Below are 21,981 nucleotides of genomic sequence, written 5' to 3' on the forward strand. Positions count from 1 at the left end.
AACCTCAGTGTGATCAGAGGTAAGTAAGTGTCTTGCCCAAGCAGTGGTGCAGCTTGGATGAAAGGCCTTGGGGCCTAGATGCACTGCTTCCTCCACTGCCCAGCCAGGGTGAACTTGGGCAAATCCTTGATCTTTCTAAGCCTAACGTTTTACTTGTAAAAAACAGATCATAATTTCTGCCTCTCCAGGCAGGAGTATATAAATTCCTGGTTGTAAAGGGCTTGGCAAGGGGTAAGCACTCAGGAAATGTTAGTTGTCATCATTGTTATAGCCGAAGTTCATTGAACTCCTTTGCACCTATAAAGAGAGACAGAAGCTGTGTTTACATCCACAAGCAGGTTTGAAATAACAACAACAACATACAAAAATAGCAGTTGAATTCAGCAGCTTGTTGTTTGGGAGGAAAAAAAACAGGTTTTAATTAACAGTTGTGTTTTTGTTTTTCCAAACAGTTTTGCGTATGCAAACTCAAACCTGGATTTTAGGGAAAACAGAACACTTTACTGTTGTAACACCAGGGCTATTACTGTAACTTTTTCGGTTAAGAAAATTACGTCGTACATTTTGGTAACTAAAATAAAAATTAGACATGAACTGTGTCTGGGTTTTGTGCAGTGTAACTATTTTTTTGAAAATGCCCTATAATTCACAGGCTGGATGGAGGACGGGGTTCATTGAAGTCAGCTGTATTTCAGAGCACCCCACGGTTCTCACAAGGTTGAAAACCGCTGCCCTCACTGGTTCTGGTTGCAATTATAATATGCAATACGTTTTGTTTTAATGTAAGCTTTTATAATGAAATTTGGAAGCCAGCGTCATTTCCCTTCCTTTGCTTACTACAAAAAGAGGATTTGAGGGCAGACTATAAAGGAAATGGCAGGGAACTATTATGTGACCTTGGACAAATCTCTTTGGTGGTTCAGCCTTGTACACACACACACACACACACACACACACACACACTTAGTCTTTAAATTCTTTTGCAAAGCTTTGTCAAGCAAAAAGTGGGATGGAGATTTGGCAATTCCATGGTTATTTTGAATAATGAATGTTTTATAAAATTGAATGCACAACTGTTACTAAATTTTCTAATTAACCAAATAATTGCTAAGTCTTCAGTGTAGTCTTACTTAAGACGTATTGCCTGGAATAGGGGTAAATGAAGAGTTCTCACTTGCAAACAAACATAGTTGAGGATTTATAAAGAGCTATGGGTATTTCAGCTGAGAAATGATTGAGGAGTAGAAAGCATCATAGCTTCATCTTCTTATCTTCCTGTCATGGAATGCCTGGAATGGCCTTTTAGACTAGATTAAAACATTTTTTAAATCCTTGTTCTCAGCCACACCTTGGAATATCACTTCTGAATCGTCTTTACTTTATTAACATTCTGGGTTAAAACAGGGCTTGGGCAGAAATACTATAAGATGTCTACAACTTGCAGACAAAAATCCCAGGATCCTTCCCCAAATGCTCCCAACTGGATAAAAATAAATCCCCTTCAGGCAGCGCATCTGCTGAGCCTGCTGGCCAACAGTTGACTGTGGGGTATCCATTGGGGGCCACTGGGGGAGCCAGCTGGGTTGTGTTTACAGAGCATGAAAGGTAAAAGTTGTACAGCTGAAGCTGAGGGACCAGTGAGAGGTCCCACCTGAGGTGGCAGCTGCGAATGCCTTCAGGTACTTGTTTTTCCCTTTGTTGATGCAATGCTGCCACATCAGGGATGCTTAACACCACAGTTTGACTTTAGGGATAAATAGAATGTCACAGCTCTGCTGAAGGAGGAGACCCCAAATGGTGACGAGATGGTGAGCAGGAGAGACTTTGGCAGCCCAGGCTGCAGGCTGAAGAACAGTGAGCAGACACAGAGTGAAAAGAGAGCGACAGAAAGGGACTGACGAGGTGACACCTCCTCTCCCCTTTCAAACCTTGCTCATTAATTTCGCGTGTGCCTTTGACTGGAAAATTTAGTGCCAAGACCCTCCTGCCAAAGGGAGATGTCTGTGCTTTGTATAGAGGGGTGGATTCCTCCGTTAGCTCTGTCCCTTTGTGTTTCATGGGTTCAAGCACGTCACTTCTCTCTAGACTCTAGCGTTTTTCCATACGAGGAGAATGTGTTCAAACAAACTTGTGTGTCATGGGACGTTGTAGGAGGTATGAGGCATTGAGTTCCCAGACCTCAAACACAATGATGTAGGTCCAGGGCAAAGCCTTTCACCTCAGGATCCCCAGCAGGGTCTTCTCCAGTGCTTCTCAAAGTTCAGGCCCCTGACATTGTCACCAGCATCACCAAGAGCCTGTTTTTAAAGGTACAGTGCCCTGGGCCCTACCCAGGACCCACAGAATCAGCATCTCTGGGCATGGAGCTTAGGAATCTGCATTCTAGCCAGCTACCTGGTTACATTTTGTTTCTTTGTACATTGTGGGAAAATACAACCAGCTAGTCATCGGATTTTAGTCGTTTTTGGTTTTAATATTTATTTATTTATTTGGTTGCACCGGGTCTTAGTTGTGGCAGTCGGGCTCCTTAGTTGCAGCACGTGGGCTCCTTAGTTGCAGCAGGCAGGCTCCTAGGTTGAGGCTCGTGGGCTCCTTTGTTGTAGCATGCGAACTCTTAGTTGCGGCACGGGAACTCTTAGTTGTGGCATGCATGTGAGATCTAGTTCCCTGACCAGGGATCAAACCCAGGCCGCCTGCATTGGGAGCGCGGCGTCTTATCCACTGCACCACCAGGGAAGTCCCGAATTTTAGTCTTGATAAGGGCTACGCTCTTACCTTAGTACGGACCCTCTCCCAATGGCTTAGGGATTGAGAGGACCAGGCTCCACGCATTAAAGGACATCAGGAGAGGGCAGTTTATTTCACGATTTACTCCACAAGCCTGATTCTGAGCGAGTGGCATGAAGAGTGTTAGGGGTATCGAGCAATTTTAATCAATTGAGTGAGGCACAGGGATGACACCCTTATCTTGGACACATCTGCCGTAGTGTGGATTCAGTCACTTCTGCTAATCACACATTTAATTAGAAACACAATCATCGCAACCAGTGAAGCAAGATTATAAGGTAGGTTGTTGGCAGCTTGTTGTTTTTCTTTAAGTTATATTCTGAAATACTGCTTTGAAAGGATTATTTTTAAGTAGTAAGTTAGCTGTTTTAATGGCCATTCTTCTTGTGATTACTAGACACTCAGGACTTTCCACTCCCTTCAGACTGTCCTGACTTCTGAAGCAGTTGGACTCTATAGTTATGTGTGCCAAAGGGCACGAAGGAAGACACAACAAGTTTTAAATATCTAAATTGCTCACTTTATACTACATACCTTTTGTACCATGAATCAAAAAGTATATAATATAAAGAGAATAAAATTTTAAAATAAATATATCCAGGTTAAGGAAAAAGCATACAGCACAAAAATGTCTTTGTATAAATACTGAATAAGATAGGGCGAGGGGATATTTATAGTTCTGCAGATGACTTAATACTTACTGCCCTAGGAATTCATCCATCCTTCCAACTATCCTGAGAGGCGTTTGAAACCAATAAGGCATATTTGTGTCCAAGCTGGGAGTGAAGTCAGGCCCCACATAGAAGACCTGAGATGCTCCGGCCCAGGGAGCTTAACTGATGTCAAATGTAAACCACTTTTCAAAAGCATGTTATCGGGTCCACACCAGACTATCCATTTTGATAATCTCATTCCATTTTTCATTTTATTGTTGAAAGGAGAAATAGATTAATGAGAGTCCAAATCCCCCTAGAAAGAAAACGTTCCTTATAAGGCATGTCTGAAGAGATAGTTGGAAAAATTACTTACTCTGCCTTTGTTTTGCCAAGTAGAGTAACACTTAGACCATTTATATTTGAAAATTCTTAAACCAGGTCAGCGTGGCCTACTAGATTGAATCTGGAGGGGAAAAAATGAAGAAGAAATGAAGATGATGACGATGATAATGATGCATTTAGGTAAATTATGAATCTCCCAGACCTTGGCTTGTTTGTATGTACAATGGAGATTTGGAGGCAAAGCCCTGTGATGCACCTCAGATCCAATAAAAAAAAAAAAAAAAAAATTTGCCCCAAATGGCATTTGCAAATGGCGTACCACTTAAAAGAAACATCTGTCTAAAAAGGATTTTAAATGTTCAGCTTCTAAATATACAAGATACATTCTTTCGAGTATCTGAGAACAATGAGAAAGTCTTACACAGAATGATCATCAGAATCACAGCTTGGTCTGTGTTAGAGCAGAAGGAACCTTAGAAACCATCTTGTCACACTGGTGACGTCATTTTACAGATGAACAAACTGGAGTAAAGGTGAGTTTCATAATTTCAGAAAACTTGTCTCTGTTAGTCTTTCAATGCAGTGGGGCAAATGATACTGCAGCAACTTCAGGAAGAAATACTAAGGTTTGGAAACTCCTTAGCTGCCCAGCGTTGGAACAAGAGTCTGACTTTCCAGACTCTCAGACCAGAGGGCTCCCCTGGAAAGGATGAGGGGCTTTCTTTTGAATAATTCCATTTTGTCACCCAATTGGAGGACAATTTTACCTGGATGTTCAAATGGAGATGTAGTAAAATGTTGTTTCTGACCAAGTGGTCCTGCCCTCAGTGAGCCTACAGTAAACGGTAGTCCTGCCCTAAACAATTTACCACCCAAGTGTCATTTTTCAACTCTATTACCCACAAACCCCAAGGTGGTTCTCAGGGCTGTTACTGCCATCGATCATCTAAGCTTTCAGCAAAATCCGCCTCCCTTTGGCCGATGACAGTGTTGCAACACTGCATCCTGCCTGTCACCCTCCCCCAAGGCCATCACAAAGTCAGGCTCCTACCAGATGAATTGGGAACCATGGATGTAGACAGATGATCAATGTCACAGGAGTTCAGAAGAAAGAGACTTTGTCTTTGAAGGAGAGACTAGACTAGATGCAGTGTCATGATTTACCATATATAATTGGGGGACAAGCTCATGGGTGAAGAGCTGTACCTGACTTGATGGATTATGTTCTATGCATCTCACTAGCAAGGTCCTTTTCAGGCATTTTGATGTCTGCATTTAGAACCATCAGGTGTCTGTCACCTCCATGCCCTAGGGGCATGGGGAGGGGAGCTGATTCTTTGTGTGTTCCTGACCGTTGAAGAACCCTCATAGCCAGCAGGCAGGGAGAACGCGGTCCATTGCTTTTCAGCCTCAGACCCGTCTGAGGCTGCGTCCAGGCACACCACAAGCGGCAGTCTTGACCAAGGACACCATAATCAAGCAAGCCGGGGAAGCCCCCTCAGAACCAGAAAGAGCGGCGCATGAGGCTGAAATCTGGCCCAAAGGGCAGGCAGAGCCTCGGATAACTCTGCCAGGAAGGGACCACATGTCCTCTCAGGAGGGTGAGGGCTTTGCCCTGTGGTTTGGTGAGCCGGGGTGTAGTGCACCTAAGGCTCGCCCTCTAAGCCGCCTCCCAGCAAATGCAGAACCACACCGTGACACAGAACCACACCCCCGGCCGCAGAAGGAAATTAAGACCCTGCGCTCACATTCCCTTCTGAGCTTATGCCACCCTCCAGCTAGCACCGCACATCACTCAGGGAGAGAACAGACACAGCTGTGGGAGCTGTCTAGACTTGCTGTGATGAAGGACTCCACTGCCTTAATGTCAGGTGTGTTTTCTTATGTCAGTATTGTCTCCTAATTTTAACATGACTGAATTGTTCTTTTTTTCCTTTCTTCTTCTCCTTCTTCTTCTTCTTTTTTTTTTTTTTTTTTTTTTGCCTTGCCTATGAAATGACACAAGTCCTCTGCTTTTCTGGTTTCCATTATATTGCATTGTGTGGCCATGCACAGAGTCAACCTTTTTTTTTTTAAGTTTGTGTGTTTTCTATCTAGTACCATGCAATAACTATCAATGCATAAATGTGTGTTTAGGCATTTTGGAAAACTTTTTTTTAAATTAAAATGCCTTCTGTCAATAACAGACATGCAGAATTGGAGATGAGGATTGTGTATTCAGAGGAAAACATCACTGTAGTTATTGTGCACACTCCGTAGCCACCTGCCAAAGGAAAACATCTCTGCCATTAAAATAGCATTTTTATTTTGTGAAGACAGTAAAAGCAATGAGGCCAGTGTTGATGGATCACTTGCCAATTTTCAATTTTTAAATCAAAGCTGCTTTGGACTTAGTGTGTGTGAGCTCCAGAAATATCCATAGTCACTCTATTTGCATTTTACATGCATTCAAAATAACTACTTTCTCCCTTTAAAAAAATGATTGAAGAAACATTTGCTCTTGAGTTGAAAAACATTACACCCCAGAGCAATCTGTTATAGCTGAAAGATGGTCTTCTTGATATAATGGTCCTTAATGAAAATTGTGAGGAATTTTCTGCTCTAAAAGCCTCGAGGAGATTGGGTGTGGAGGCCCTCCTCACCCCCTTCAAACCCCCTCCCCCTAAGAACAACATCCATCCCAAGAGGCAATGATTGGGCTTGTTCTCCAGTCCTCAAAGCTTGCTCCGTAATTATTTTAGATATTCTGTCCTTATTTATTGTTTTGGGTGTTCTCCCTCTCTCCAAATTAAGAGGAAAGTCGCTTGCACAAAATATATGTTGAAAAAAATAGGACCATAACGATCTTCCAACCTTAGGGACTGAGCCACTTAAGACTCGAAAAGCTCAAAGCTTATAATTCTTTGTCATTATCAACATTTTTAAAGTTTGCATGTACGCATACCAATTAAATGGCCATATTCTAGCTATTCAATCAGGATTTGATGAGTTATGGAATTTGAGGGGATGGTAAGCAAATATTGCTTGGGTTGTGTTGTCAGAGGCATCAGGTGAAGAACTGTTTCAATCTAAGGCATGCTGCTCAAGAAGTGCTTCATTTGTCCAAGCTAGAACTTCTATTCACATACAACTTTATTGATCACATATAGTTGTTTAGATTAATCTTTGAGTAACTATGGAACCACTGAAATCTCTTTTCACACTACTCCTTATATCTAAAGTCCATGACAAAGACTGGAGAATCAAAGATGAATGAAATGGCCCTGCTTTCAAAGACTTCTGTCTGGAAAAGACTTCTGTCTAGACATAAAGCAAAGAAATGCCATACACCATAACACATGTAAAATCTCATTTGTATCTGTACAAAAATAGCCCAGAGGAAGATGGCAGAGCAGAAGGATGTGCTCTTACTCCCTCTTGTGAGAGCACCAGGATCACAACTAGCTGCTGGACAATCATTGACAGGAGGACACTGGATCTCACCAGAAAACATACCCCATGTCCAAGGACAAAGGAGAAGCCACAGTGACATGGTAGGAGGAGTGCAATCACAGTAAAATCAAGTCCCATAACTGCTGGGTGGGTGACTCACAGACTGGAGAACACTTATACCACAGAAGTTCACCCACTGGAGTGAAGGTTCTGAACCCTACGTCAGGCTTCCCAACCTGGGGGTCTGGCAATGGGAGGAGGAATTCCTAGAGAATCAGACTTTGAAGGCTACTGGGATTTGATTGCAGGACTTTGACAGAACTGGGGAAAACAGAGACTCCACTCTTGGAGGGCACACAGAAAGTGGTGTGCACATCAGAACCCACGGGATGGAGCAGTGACCCCAGGGGAGACTGGACCAGACCTACCTGCTAGTGTTGGAGGGTCTCCTGCAGAGGCAGGGGTGGGTGGGCTGTGGCTCACTGTGGGGACAAGGACACTAGCAGCAGAAGTTCTGGGAAGTACTCCTTGGCTTGAGCCCTCCCAGAGTCTGCCATTAGCCCCACCAAAGAGCCCAGGTAGGCTCCAGTGTTGGGTTGCCTCAGGGAAAACAACCAACAGGGAGGGAACCCAGCCCCACCCATCAGCAGTCAAGTAGATTAAAGTTGAGCTCTGCCCACCAGAGCAACAGTAAGCCCTACCCACCACCAGTCCCTTCCATCAGGAAACTTGCATAAGCCTCTTAGATAGCCTCATCCACCAGAGGGCAGACAGCAGAAGCAAGAAGAATTATAATCCTGCGGCCTGTGGAACAAAAACCACATTCACAGAAAGACAAGATGAAAAGGCAGAGAGCTATGTACCAGATGAAGGAACAAGATAATACCCCAGAAAAACAACTAAATGAAGTGGAGATAAGCAACCTTCCAGAAAAAGAATTCAGAATAAAGATAGTGAAGATGATCCAGGACCTCGGAAAAAGAATGGAGGCAAAGATTGAGAAGATGCAAGAAATGTTTAACAAAGCCCTAGAAGAATTAAAGAACAAACAGAGATGAACAATACAATAACTGAAATGAAAACTACACTAGAAGGAATCAATAGCAGAATAACTGAGGCAGAAGAACAGACAAGTGACCTGGAAGACAGAATAGTGGAATTCACTGCTGTGGAACAGAATAAAGAGAAAAGAATAAAAAGAAATGAAGACAGCCTAAGAGACCTCTGGGACAACATTAAACACAACAACATTCGCATTATAGGGGTCCCAGAAGGAGAAGAGAGAGAGAAAGGACCAGAGAAAATATTTGAAGAGATTATAGTTGAAAACTTCCCTAACATGGGAAAGGAAATAGCCACCCAAGTCCAGGAAGCACAGAGAGTCCCACACAGGATAAACTCAAGGAGAAACACACCGAGACGCATAGTAATCAAATTGGCAAAAATTAAAGACAAAGAAAAATTATTAAAAGCACCAAGAGAAAAATGACGAATAACATACAAGGGAACTCCCATAAGGTTAACGGTTGATTTCTCAGCAGAAACTCTACAAGTCAGAAGGGAGTGGCATGATATACTTAAAGTGATGAAAGGGAAGAAACTACAACCAAGATTACTCTACCCGGCAAGGATCTCATTCAGATTCGATGGAGAAATCAAAAGCTTTACAGACAAGCAAAAGCTAAGAGAATTCAGCACCACCAAACCAGCTCCACAACAAATGCTAAAGGAACTTCTCTGAATAGGAAACACAAGAGAAGAAAACGACCTACAAAAAGAAACCCAAAGCAATTAAGAAAATGGTAATAGGAACATACATATCGATAATTACCCTAAACATGAATGGATTAAATGCTCCAACCAAAAGACACAGGCTTGCTGAATGGATTAAAAACAAGACCCATATATATGCTGTCTACAAGAGACACACTTCAGACCTAGGGACACATTCAGCCTGAAAGTGAGGGGATGGAAAAAGATATTCCATGCAAATGGAAATCAAAAGAAAGCTGGAGTAGCAATACTCATATGAGATAAAATAGACTTTAAAATAAAGAATGTTACAAGAGACAAGGAAGGACACTACATAATGATCAGGGGATCAATCCAAGAAGAAGATATAACAATTTTAAATATATATGCACCCAACATAGGAGCAGCTCAATACATAAGGTAACTGCTAACAGCTATAAAAGAGGAAATCGACAGTAACACAATAATAGTGGGGGACTTTAACACGTCACTTACACCAATGGACAGATCATCCAAAATGAAAATAAATAAGGAAACAGAAGCTCTAAATGACACAATAGACCAGATAGATTTAATGGATATTTATAGGACATTCCATCCAAAAACAGCAGATTACACTTTCTTCTCAAGTGTGCACAGATCATTCTCCTGGATAGATCACATCTTGTGTCACAAATCAAGCCTCAGTAAATTTAAGAACATTGAAATCATATCAAGCATCTTTTCTGACCACAACGCTATGAGATTAGAAACGAATTACAGGGAAAAAAACGTAAAAAACACAAACACATGGAGGCTAAACAATACATTACTAAATAACCAAGAGATCACTGAAGAAATCAAAGAGGAAATAAAAAATACCTAGAGACAAATAACAATGATAACATGATCATCCAAAACCTATGGGATGCAGCAAAAGCAGTTCTAGGAGGGAAGTTTATAGCTATACAAGCCTACCTCAAGAAACAAGAAAAATCTCAAGTAAACAATCTAACCTTACACCGAAAGGAACTAGAGAAAGAACAAAAAAACCCGAAAGTTAGCAGGGGGAAAGAAATCATATAGATCAGAGCAGAAATAAATGAAATAGAAACAAAGAAAACAATAGCAAAGATCAATAAAACTAAAAGCTGGTTCTTTCAGAAGATAAACAAAATTGATAAGCCATTAGCCAGACTCATCAAGAAAAAGAGGGAGAGGACTCAAATCAATAAAATTAGAAATGAAAAAGGAGAAGTTACAACAGACACCGCAGAAATACAAAGCATCCTAAGAGACTACTACAAGCAACTCTATGCCAATAAAATGGACAACCTGGAAGAAATGGACAAATTCTTAGAAAGGTATAACCTTCCAAGACTGAACCAGGAAGAAATAGAAAATATGAACAGACCAATCACAAGTAATGAAATTGAAACTGTGATTAAAAATCTTCCAACAAACAAAAGTCCAGGACCTGATGGCTTCACAGGTGAATTCTATCAAACATTTAGAGAAGAGCTAACACCCATCCTTTTCAAACTCTTCCAAAAAGTTGCGGAGGAAGGAATACTCCCACACTCATTCTATGAGGTCACCATCACCCTGATACCAAAACCAAAGATACTACAAAAAAAGAAAATTACAGACCAATATCACTGATGAATATAGGTGCAAAAATCCTCAACAAAATACTAGCAAACAGAATCCAACAACACATTAAAAGGATCATACACCATGACCAACTGGGATTTATCCCAGGGATGCAAGAATTCTTCAATATACACAAATCAATCAATGTGATACACCATATTAACAAATTGAAGAATAAAAACCATACGATCATCTCAATAGATGCAGAAAAAGCTTTTGACAAAATTCAACACCGATTTATGATAAAAATTCTCCAGAAAGTGGGCATAGAGGGAACCTACCTCAACATAATAAAGGCCATATACGACAAACCCATAGCAAACGTCATTCTAAATGGTGAAAAACTGAAAGCATTTCCTCTAAGATCAGGAACGAGGAAAGGATGTCCACTCTCGCCACTATTATTCAACATAGTTTTGGAAGTCCTAGCCACAGCAATCAGAGAAGAAAAAGAAATAAAAGGAATACAAACTGGAAAAGAAGAAGTAAAACAGTCACTGTTTGCAGATGACATAATACTATACATAGAGAATCCTAAAGATGCCACCAGAAAACTACTAGAGCTAATCAATGAATCTGGTAAAGTAGCAGGATACAAAATTAATGCACAGAAATCTCTTGCATTCCTATACACTAATGATGAAAAATCTGAAAGAGAAATTAAGGAAACACTCCCATTTACCACTGCAACAAAAATAATAAAATACCTAGGAATAAAACTACCTAGGGAGAAAAAAGACCTGTATGCAGAAAACTATAAGACGCTGATGAAAGAAATTAAAGATGATACAAATAGATGGAGAGATATACCATGTTCTTGGATTGGAAGAATCAACATTGTGAAAATGACTATACTACCCAAAGCAATCTACAGATTCAATGCAATCCCTATCAAACTACCACTGGCATTTTTCACAGAACTAGAACAAAAAATTGCACAATTTGTATGGAAACACAAAAGACCCTGAAAAGCCAAAGCAATCTTGAGAAAGAAAAACGGAAATGGAGGAATCAGACTCCCTGACTTCAGACTATGCTACAAAGCTACAGTAATCAAGACTATATGGTACTGACACAAAAAGACAAATATAGATCAATGGAACAGAATAGAAAGTCCAGAGATAAACCTATGCACATATGGTCACCTTATCTTTGATAAAGGAGGCAAGAATATACAGTGGAGAAAAGACAGTCTCTTCAATAAGTGGTGCTGGAAAAACTGGACAGCTACATGTAAAAGAATGAAACTAGAACACTCCCTAACACCATACACAAAAATAAACTCAAAATGGATTAAAGACCTAAATGTAAGGCCAGACACTACCATCCTCTTAGAGGAAAACATAGGCAGAACACTCTATGACATAAATCACAGCAAGATCCTTTTTGACCCACCTCCTAGAGAAATGGAAATAAAAACAAAAATAAACAAATGGGACCTAATGAAACTTAAAAGCTTCTGCACAGCAAAGGAAACCATAAACAAGATGAAAAGACAACCCTCAGAATGGGAGAAAATATTTGCCAATGACTCAATGGACAAAGGATTAAGTTGCAAAATATATAAACAGTTCATGCAGCTCAATATTAAAAAAAACAAACAAGCCAATCCAAAAATGGGCAGAAGATCTAAATAGACATTTCTCCAAAGAAGACATACAGATGGCCAAGAAGCACATGAAAAGCTGCTCAACATCACTAGAGAAATGCAAATCAAAACTACAATGAGGTATCACCTCACGCCAGTTAGAATGGGCATCATCAGAAAATCTACAAATGACAAATGCTGGAGAGGGTGTGGAGAAAAGGGAACCCTCTTGTACTGTTAGTGGGAATGTAAATTGATACAGCCACTATGGAGGTTCCTTAAAAATCTAAAAATGGAATTACCATATGACCCAGCAATCCCACTACTGGGCATATACCCAGAGAAAACCATAATTCGAAAAGACACATGCACCCCAGTGTTCATTGCAGCACTATTTACGATAGCCAGGACATGGAAGCAACCTAAATGCCCATCGACAGACGAATGGATAAAGAAGATGTGGCACATATATACAGTGGAATATTACTCAGCCATCAAAAGGAACGAAATTGGGTCATTTGTTGAGATGTGGATGGATCTAGAGACTGTCATACAGAGTGAAGTAAGTCAGAAAGAGAAAAACAAATATCGTATATTAACACATATATGTGGAACCTAGAAAAATTGTACAGATGAACTGGTCTGCAGGGCAGCAATTTAGACACAAATGTAGAGAACAAACGTATGGACACCAAGCGGGGAAAGTGGCAGGGTGGTGGTGGTGGTGGTGATGAATTGGGAGATTGGGATTGACATGTATACACTGATGTGTGTAAAATGGATGACTAATAAGAACCTGCTGTATAAATATATATATATATATATATATATATATATATATATATATATATATATATATATATATATATTTAAGTCATCCAATGATGGAATGACCCAGTTGATTGTATGACTGATTTGACCAATAACAGAGTGATGTGAGTAACAACAACAACAACAAAATAGCCCGGAGCATGGAGAGATTAATTTTTTTCTGGAGAGGTCAAGGAAGAGGTAAACCTAATCCGAATCTTAAAATATGAATAGTAGCAGGCTAGGGTCACAAGAGGAAGATGATCTGTACACAGGGAATCATAGTTAGAAGAGCATGGAAGAGTGAACCATGGATAACTTTGACCCTTAGCAAAGAACCCCAATGCAGCATTTAAGGAAGCGTGGTATACACAGATGCAGGTGTTAGCAGCAGTCTTAAATTTTTTTTTAACTATTCATCACTAGAAATGACAAATTTTTCAAATAATACTCAGACACTGCCTGCATGGTCTACTTTATCCCAGAGATAGGGAAGTGTCAGGGTCTATCATGTACCACTGCACTTGGCAGATTCCTGGAAAAAAAATTGGTAACTCCCCTGGAGGCTCCATGAAGGCAGCCCAGAAATTACAGTCAACAGAGTTGGGCCAGAACTGGCTCTGGCCAAAACACCCAGTTGGAAAGAGGAAAATTCAGTAAATCATGTAGTTGCTTGGTCTGTATCACACTGCCCCTTACTATCTCCAAACCTATAAGAAACTCATACACACACACAAACACACCCAGAGGTGCACACAAACACATCATTAGAATTTGAGGAGTATTTTCACAGAAATGACTGGACATTTGGCAGGTAAATGCCATGCTCATGGAAACTAAGGTGATCTCACTAATGAAGGAACATACTCATCTCAAGAGCAAGCATTTGTTTCAGATATGTCCTGAAATGCCAGCATTTATTAGAGGAGGATGTGCTTCTGGATATTTCTCTCATTTCTGCCCTTGTTATCTCTGCTGTTGTCCCAGAGAGCTTAGGCTTTTGCAATACAATTATTCTCTGAAAATAAGAACATGCATACCTAGCTCTGTCACAGGCACAGTGATGTGTTTTACATGTCTTATTTAATCCTCACTACAGCCTACAGGTTGATACTGGTATTACTCCAGTTTTCAGCTACAGCAACAGAAGCAGAGAAGGTAAATGACTTGCCCAAGGTCGCACAGCTAGCAAATGCATAGATACCATTCAACCTCTTATCCAAGTGATCTTTGCCATTTTCCATGGCTGATTCATTTGGATTTACAGATGAACCAGGTTTCTTTGTACACAACACAACTCAATCATTTCAACCTTTATTGCCAATTATTATTGTCATTTGACAACCTCAGGGTTCAAATCTGTAGTCATGTGGTCCCCTGCACACCCAGGAAGACCTAAAATGAGGAAATGGCACTTGTCTCGTGACTTTACACTAAGATCCGGCTGAACTGCATGAATTGTCAAGGCTAAAACTAGGACTTATATCTTAGCTAACACCTGCTTCTCTCTCTGCTGAAATATATTATAATTAGCTGCTCTTCCTGGGAGAGACTGTAAAACTGAATGCACCTAAACAAAAAGAGAGACACCAGATTTTATAGCCAACAAAAAGTGATTTGGACAGCCAACTAGATGGATGTGTATTCAGCACTGTCAGAGGAAAGGTAGACCTCCCTCATTTTGCAGTAATGTACTGAATGGCAACTATCATAGCCTTTTTGCACATGCTTGGGACACGCTTGGGACTCTATCCTTGATCACTGGTGCTCACAAAATGATTTTAGGACGTTTACAGGGTAGCCATTCTCTGGTTTTTGTTTCACATGGGTCAAGGACCAGAATAAGCAGGTGATTTGTGTGGTACAGTCTGCATCCTTACTCATCAAATAGTCCTGTGGAAAGATCCCCTGGTGCCAAGCGGGGTCTTGGATGCTCATCAAGGTTTCTGCTTGCTAGAGGTGTGGGATGTGGGAACAGCTGCTTCACTTCTCTTGGTCCAGTTCCTCCAGCTGTGAAATGGCAGTGCATCAGCCTCCCCTGCTCCTTAGGAGAGTATGATGAGACTCAGAAAGGGCTAAAAACAAATTGGCTGTTTGGCTAATGAAATGTATGTAATACCACTATTTGGAGAAATAAATTCGTAAGTGGTTGCAGGAGAAATACTAGCCCTTTTAAGAAAAATTCTAAGAGAAGACCCAATTACTTAGTATAATAACTCATCACGTTCCTGAAATTACATGTTGGGATTGTCACTGTCCCAAACGTAGACAACAACAACAACAACAAAAAAGCAAAAACCACCATGGTCCAGTCACGAAAAATTGAAAAGATTTATAAGTGCATTGGAGAAGAGCAAACCTTAATTGGAGAGAAACAGTACTTAAGGGAGACGTGCAAAAGATGATCACGTGCAAAAGCAGCTTTGGGCAGAAGAAACAGGGGGAAAGGAAAGCTAACTGTTAGCCTCATGCTAGGACAGACCCGCCCGGAGGTGCTCTGGGTTTTATTGAACACTGCACGGCTACTTTAATTTAGCAGTGTTTATTTTGAAACGTTTGCTACACCAGTGCTCTTTCCAATATACCGCGTTCGCTGGTGTGTTTTTGGCTGTACCCAGAGGCCACCCACCGTGGGTGATGGATGTCCTGGTGTGGAAAAGCACGTTAGCCATTTGTTTGCACAGTGGATTGATTTCTTTGCACTTTCTTTGTCCCTCTTAATTGAAGTAGTAAGCATTACTGTACTCAAAACTTAAATAACCCGGACGTCAGAGTCTTATACATTAATAATTAGAAATATAACTCCTTTAGGATGGCTTTTCCTCAGAGTACATCCTTCAAATGTCAAGCAAATTTAGAATAAGAATCAGAGAAATGTTAAAGGCAACCTGATACTGGACATGAAACTAAACAAACCCTCACAAAACAGAAGCATCACAGCAAGCAGAAAAAAGAAAAGAGAATTTTGAAAACCGTCTTCCCGAGGCACACTGAAATCCCAGTGCTCTGTTTTTCCAGGTTAACAAAAGTAGGTCTCTTCTAGGTGTTCTGAATAGGTTACTGACTAGCCATCTGTAGCAGGCCTGCTCCTGGATGTCATGCCCCTGTTAATGAAATCTGGACAAGCATTCGTAAATGGACTTGGTGAATGGTAGATGTCAGCCCTTGCGTGATGGGCAATCATCAATCATCCATTGTCAGTTATTTCTGTCCCAGTGAGTAAGCCTTTATTTAAAGCATAAAGTAAGAATGTTGCCAGATCACAGGAACAAGCCCTGAGCTGTTTGCAGGTGCTGCTATTCACAGCTGCCAATTAAACCCCTGACATTTCCATATTGGCCATGAGGCATAGCATATGCTTTTGACATACCAAATCTTTAAAAAAAATCATCAATCTCAGATTATCAATACATGTGTCTTTTTTTTTTTCCCATGCTGACAACATTAGGCTTTTAAAAATAGCTTATTTTAGAAATAGAGGAAGGAGAAACAGAAAAACTCGAGTGAAGGGAATTATTAATATGTGTACGTAGCATTCTTTCTTGTATTTGGAAAGTGGCCAGCATTTCAGATGTGAAAGGTCTTTTCTGATGCCGAAATCTATGTGGCAGAGACTCCTTTCGGGATTTCAACTTTAAAAAATCTTTTTCCTACCTTTCTTTCTTAAATTTTTTCTTACTGTTTGATAATCAAATGCTATTGCTTGCCTCATGTAATCCAGTACTATTAAAAGGAGATATTAAAATTTTGATCATGCAACCACATTCCATTCCTTTCATTGAGATTCAAACATAAGTGTGCCTTATGTTTGAAGAATTTCATGAAACTTGCCAGAGACATTTTATTTAGTCTCAAATGTAAGTCCATGAAAGGATGGATTCCTCTGCAGAGTTTACATGATGCCTTCACTTTCACATACTTCCAGATTGGAGGATAAAAACATCTAACCACTCTGGATGTGGATGCAGTCATCTATAAATACTATACATAGGCAGGAAAAAATATCCATGTCCAACTTTCAGGAATATTTTGCCATTTTTAACTGATTTTCCAAATTCTCTAGATATGGGTAGCTCTTGATAAGAAATTAATCATGGTGACAATCATAGAAATTTTAACTGAATTATTCTTTCTGATCAGTCTTTAGAAAATGAAGAGGTATTCTGTATGGGTTTACATTGTTTCACCAAGAATTAGATCAAAATCAGCTGTGATTGTAAGTATAAGTCTTTGTTTTCTATGTTGAACAACAGGCTTTGATCTGAGATGCCTTCCCTTTTCTCTTCCATCTGACTGAGCTAAACAGTTACTTCCATGTTCTTTGAAATCCTGGTTCCCACTGATTTCAGGGACATCCATGGGGGAAGGCAAAGTTGACAAAGCCAGGATCTCTTTCAAATAACCTTAGCTGATGACTCTAGCAGGTCTCTCTATTTCTCTCTCTTTTTCGGTGATAATTTTACATTATCTTCTCACTTCCAAGAAGGGAAAAAGTTGCCATCTTCTTTGAGAAAAGCTCAGCCAATTTCCATTTTCTTTCAAAGGAGAGAAAATTTGTTATTGCCATCTACATAATGAAGGACTTCAAAAAGAGCTATCTTTTAATAAAAAGATGTTTTTCCTCTGTAAAATTAATTTTTCAGTAAAAGATGCCCTATACACGCATTGAATGGTGAAGATCTTAACAAGAGTGGATATTTTAACATTATATCAAGAGTACATCATGTGTATTTGAAATGAAGAAAAGAAAATTCGATGGCTTACAGCCACCTTGAGCACTTGGGCTACGTGAACACTTACCACTTTACAAAACTGAGGATGCTGTGCTGTGGCATCAGCTTTGGGCTGCTCAATGGGGACGATGTATGTCCACAGGCTTTAAGACTGGAAGGGAAGGGCTGGCCTTGCTCAGTAATACTGCTCTAACTAGTACCATATGGGCCACTTATCTTCACTTGACACCAGGCCTTTCATGTGCTTTGGGTTGTAGTAATAATAATAATAATAGCAACGATGGCAATGATAATAATAATAATAATGGCAGCTACATGACAGAAGGCAGCTTTGAATAGTAGTTGAGAGCACAGATTCTAGGCTTTAATCCTGGCTCTTTCACTTACTAGCAGTGTGACACTGGCCCTTTTGTACCTGTTACTTCCGCTGTAAAATGGGGATAGCAGCTACCTTATTGGTACAGTGAACGCTTAGAGCAGTACCTGGCATATACTGCAGAAAGTGTCACCAAAGCATTACATACAATACATGAGCATTCCTAGAATGTATACACAGATCATCTCTATCGCTAGTCCCATTTTTCAGATGGGGAAGCTGAGGCTATATGAGGTTAAGTAATTTTCCCAAGGCTGCCAGCCAGAAATCTGCCAAATTTTAACCTGGGTTGGTGTGACTTCAAGCCATGGGCTTTCCATCTATCTCCCCATGTTTCCTGTCACAGGCATCATTTCACAACTATACACCAATAGTCCATAGAGAGAAAGCATGGTGTTGAAGGAAATACAGACAGTATCAGAAATGTCAGAGAACACAAGAATTCCAGAGTGTCAGGCGACAGAAATCATCTAAGGACAGGGGGAGATCAACACTTTCCCCAGGTCGGAGGGCCAATTAGTCACCAAACAGATGGCTCCTGAATGAACGAATTCATTCACTCAACAGCTATGTATGTCCCTCCTCTTTTGCACGAGGGCAGCAGCTTCATATGTAGCCACTTAATAAGCAAGGTGATTTGTTTTATGTCATGTTGTCAAAGAAAGAGACCCACGATAACCTTAGGAAAAGATATCAGTGCAAAAAATGCCAGTATTTTTCTGGCAATTGAGTCCAGTTTGGTAAATTCTGGGGCTTCTCCTCTTTCCTGCCTCGATGTCTGAAGGCAGGGCAAGCTGGCCATAGAACAAGGCAAAGGCTGGCTGTCCCAGGGCTGGGTCTCATCAGCACATTCATGTCTCTTGTGGTTGTCTTTATCTAGCCTAACTGGTATTGTTTTTGGCACTCCTCCATAGTGATGTTATGTTTCAGATGTTTCCAAAACTGAAACACACAGGTCTTTCATTTCCTTTCTACCTACAAAGATTATTTCAGCTCTCCACATGCAAAGCAGAGAATTATGCAAGAAATTAATCACACCAGAGCAAAGTAGCTACTGAGAAATTTGCAAACACCATAAACATTGGTCAAAATGGAGTCCAACCATTTGCACAGAGAATAATTGAAGCTATGGATTCACTTGGGGTAACTAAGCAACTTTTCATTATGAATTATAAAGCTTTTCAAACATAAAATGATATCTGAGAGGAGTGCATTATCTAAAAGGTTTCAATAAGCAATGAGAGGAGCTTTAAACTATGCAGCCCGGATCAATCATTCCACGCTGTATAGCGTTACTTATATTTTGTGGCGTCACCTACATTCCTCGATAAACAATGTCCCATAACATCTGAGCATTCCCATTATTTTCGTCAGCACCCAGACATAAGTGACAAAAATGTCAGTTGATGTTTTATTTACTAATATAAAACAGTTTCGCGTGGAAGTAGACGTTCTACGACAATGGAGGTTTATGAAGTCCATTTCCCAGCACCAAAAATGATTCACGTTAGCTAAGAAAGATGTAAAGCCTGCTATTCGTGATGAATTTTAATTGGAATGTTACTCATCATGGACATGGATTTCTTTCATTTGGGAGGCTGAAGGACAGTTGAGTCTCCCCGAAAACAAAGGTGGGTGGTTAAAACAGACCTTTTGACATGCAAAAGGCAGAGATACCTTGGAGTTATCCTGGTGTCACCTGCCAAAACAAATACTCAGATGTCTTTTACCTTCATCGTTTTGCATCAGTTACCTGAGAAAGCAATCCCAGCCTTCTGACTCAGAAGGAGAGTAGTTCTGCCTTTCTCTACCCTGTGAATGACAAAAAAAAAAAAAAAAAAAATGAAATGGGGGTGTCAATTGGGAAAACAACTTGATGGTAGGGAAGAGTTCCCTACTTGGAATTGCCTGTTGAGTTCTACCCAAGAGCCAGCAGGATAGGATATTAAGCAGCAGAGAAGAAAGATCATTGACAATTATAGATTCTCTTCCTTTCGCCAGAAGAGGTCCTAAAATGTGGTCCATCAGTGTTGATTAATGCTGGGTTGTGGGGAAAGGGAACTAGTAATAGGTCAGGAAAAGTGAAGTTAAAGATGGTGAGGTGACAGAAAAGGTTTTAAAATAAGGACGAGGAAAGGTTCGATATATGAAAACATAGTTTCAGGACCTCATGTCCTTTGAGAAGAGGAAATCACATACCAACCTTTATGTGATTTGGGAAATACTTTGGTTTAGTAAGATTTAAACTAATGCAGTGAACGTCGGTCTCTTGATTGTGGGGGATAAACTACCTCTCTTGACTAGGAAGAATAGGGTGGCTGTAGCCATCCCTTTTGGAAATCGATATGAAAACATGGGTTTGCATCCTGGAATCTTGTCCAGCCTGCTTTGTGGAGGTGGTACAAAGAAGTTAGTGCTCTAAAGATATACAAATTAATTACTTCAGTTACCAAAACTGATCTTCCAGAATAGAGTGGAGTATATGGAAATGTATTTTCAAAGGTCATTTAAAATTTGCCCAAAAGACCCACTAGCCCTCAAGTGTAACTCTCCCTTTCCTGCATCTTTGCCTACATAAGGTGTGTGGCTCAAAGCACCCAACTGGAATCTGGTAAAACAACAGCCAAATTGCATCGCTCCCAATTTCCTCATAAGTTCACCTCATACAGTTCTTAGTACTGAACCAGGGTTTGCTCCTGTAAGTAAAAGGGTCAGGTCTATTCATGTTTGTTTGTTTGTCTGTTTGTTTTAATTCAACGGTATTTGAATTGTGGCTTTTTTTTTTTCATCTGGGCTTCCATGTATCTTTTTACATATGTTGTATATGTTCTATAAACACATGGCTTATTCGCCATTCAAATATGACACACATTTACATAATTATCTACATATCTCTCACACAAATACACGAAAATACATGGGGACGTTTTGCTCTCCTAAAACCCTTTCAGATTGCTTGAATGATTTTCTTTACATGTTTTCAACTTACCTAATGGCGAAAGCCTCACTTCATTCTACACTAGTCTGATTAACTTGACAGGACTGGAAACTTGTTCTCCCTTTTCACACTTATTCATCTCTTGGAACGCCCTGTAGGGAAGACGAAGCACCAGTAAGCAGTATTTACCAAATGCCTCAATGCTAAATATGCCCTTTTAGGCTGCCTTGGCACAATAGTGGGGCAGTGAGAAGATCTGACTTTAGGGCAGCCTAAGAAAAATGACATTTCCTAAAACATCATCTATTTAAACAGGTCTTGAAGAAGAAAACTATGTCCATTTTCCTCCAGAGTTTTGCAGTGGTCTTTGGGGGCTCCAGTTTACCGCTATTTTATCTGAAATCTTTGCTAAAGAAATGACAGAGGTATCAGATTTTGCAAGGTTAGCCCTCAGTCTGCAATTGCGCACATGGAGATAATTTCAGGTTTTTTAAGGATTGCAAATGTAACCTGAAACATATCAGATATTTTGTGAAGGCATGGGTTGAAATGCAGAACTGATAAACCAGGAAGAACGGCTTTTATTTTTTGGTTAACTTTGAAAATTTCCTCAGGGAGCAAACTTCTGATAGGGGGCAAAGATTCTTACAAGGTTAGTACAGGTGGGTAATTAAAAAAATAGGAGTGAATTTATCTGCATACATTATTTAAATACCTAAAGCATTTCTCTGCTTTAATGATAAATTATGATCAGTAAAATCTGTTGTCTGCCTTCAAGCTAACTAATGGATAGCTAATCAACAGTTGAATCATCCTAGCTAAGGTGGAATAAATACCTCCAAGGAAGCTGCAGCTAATTTTTATGGTTTAAACTCGTAAAGATGCTTACATATATTTCTGCATTCTTGTCCTACGCATGTGTATATGGATATGCA

This window comes from Monodon monoceros, unplaced genomic scaffold, assembly GCF_005190385.1.
Source record: "Monodon monoceros isolate NGI ecotype Baffin Bay Population unplaced genomic scaffold, NGI_Narwhal_1 Super_Scaffold_19, whole genome shotgun sequence".
Classification (NCBI taxonomy): Eukaryota; Metazoa; Chordata; class Mammalia; order Artiodactyla; family Monodontidae; genus Monodon; species Monodon monoceros.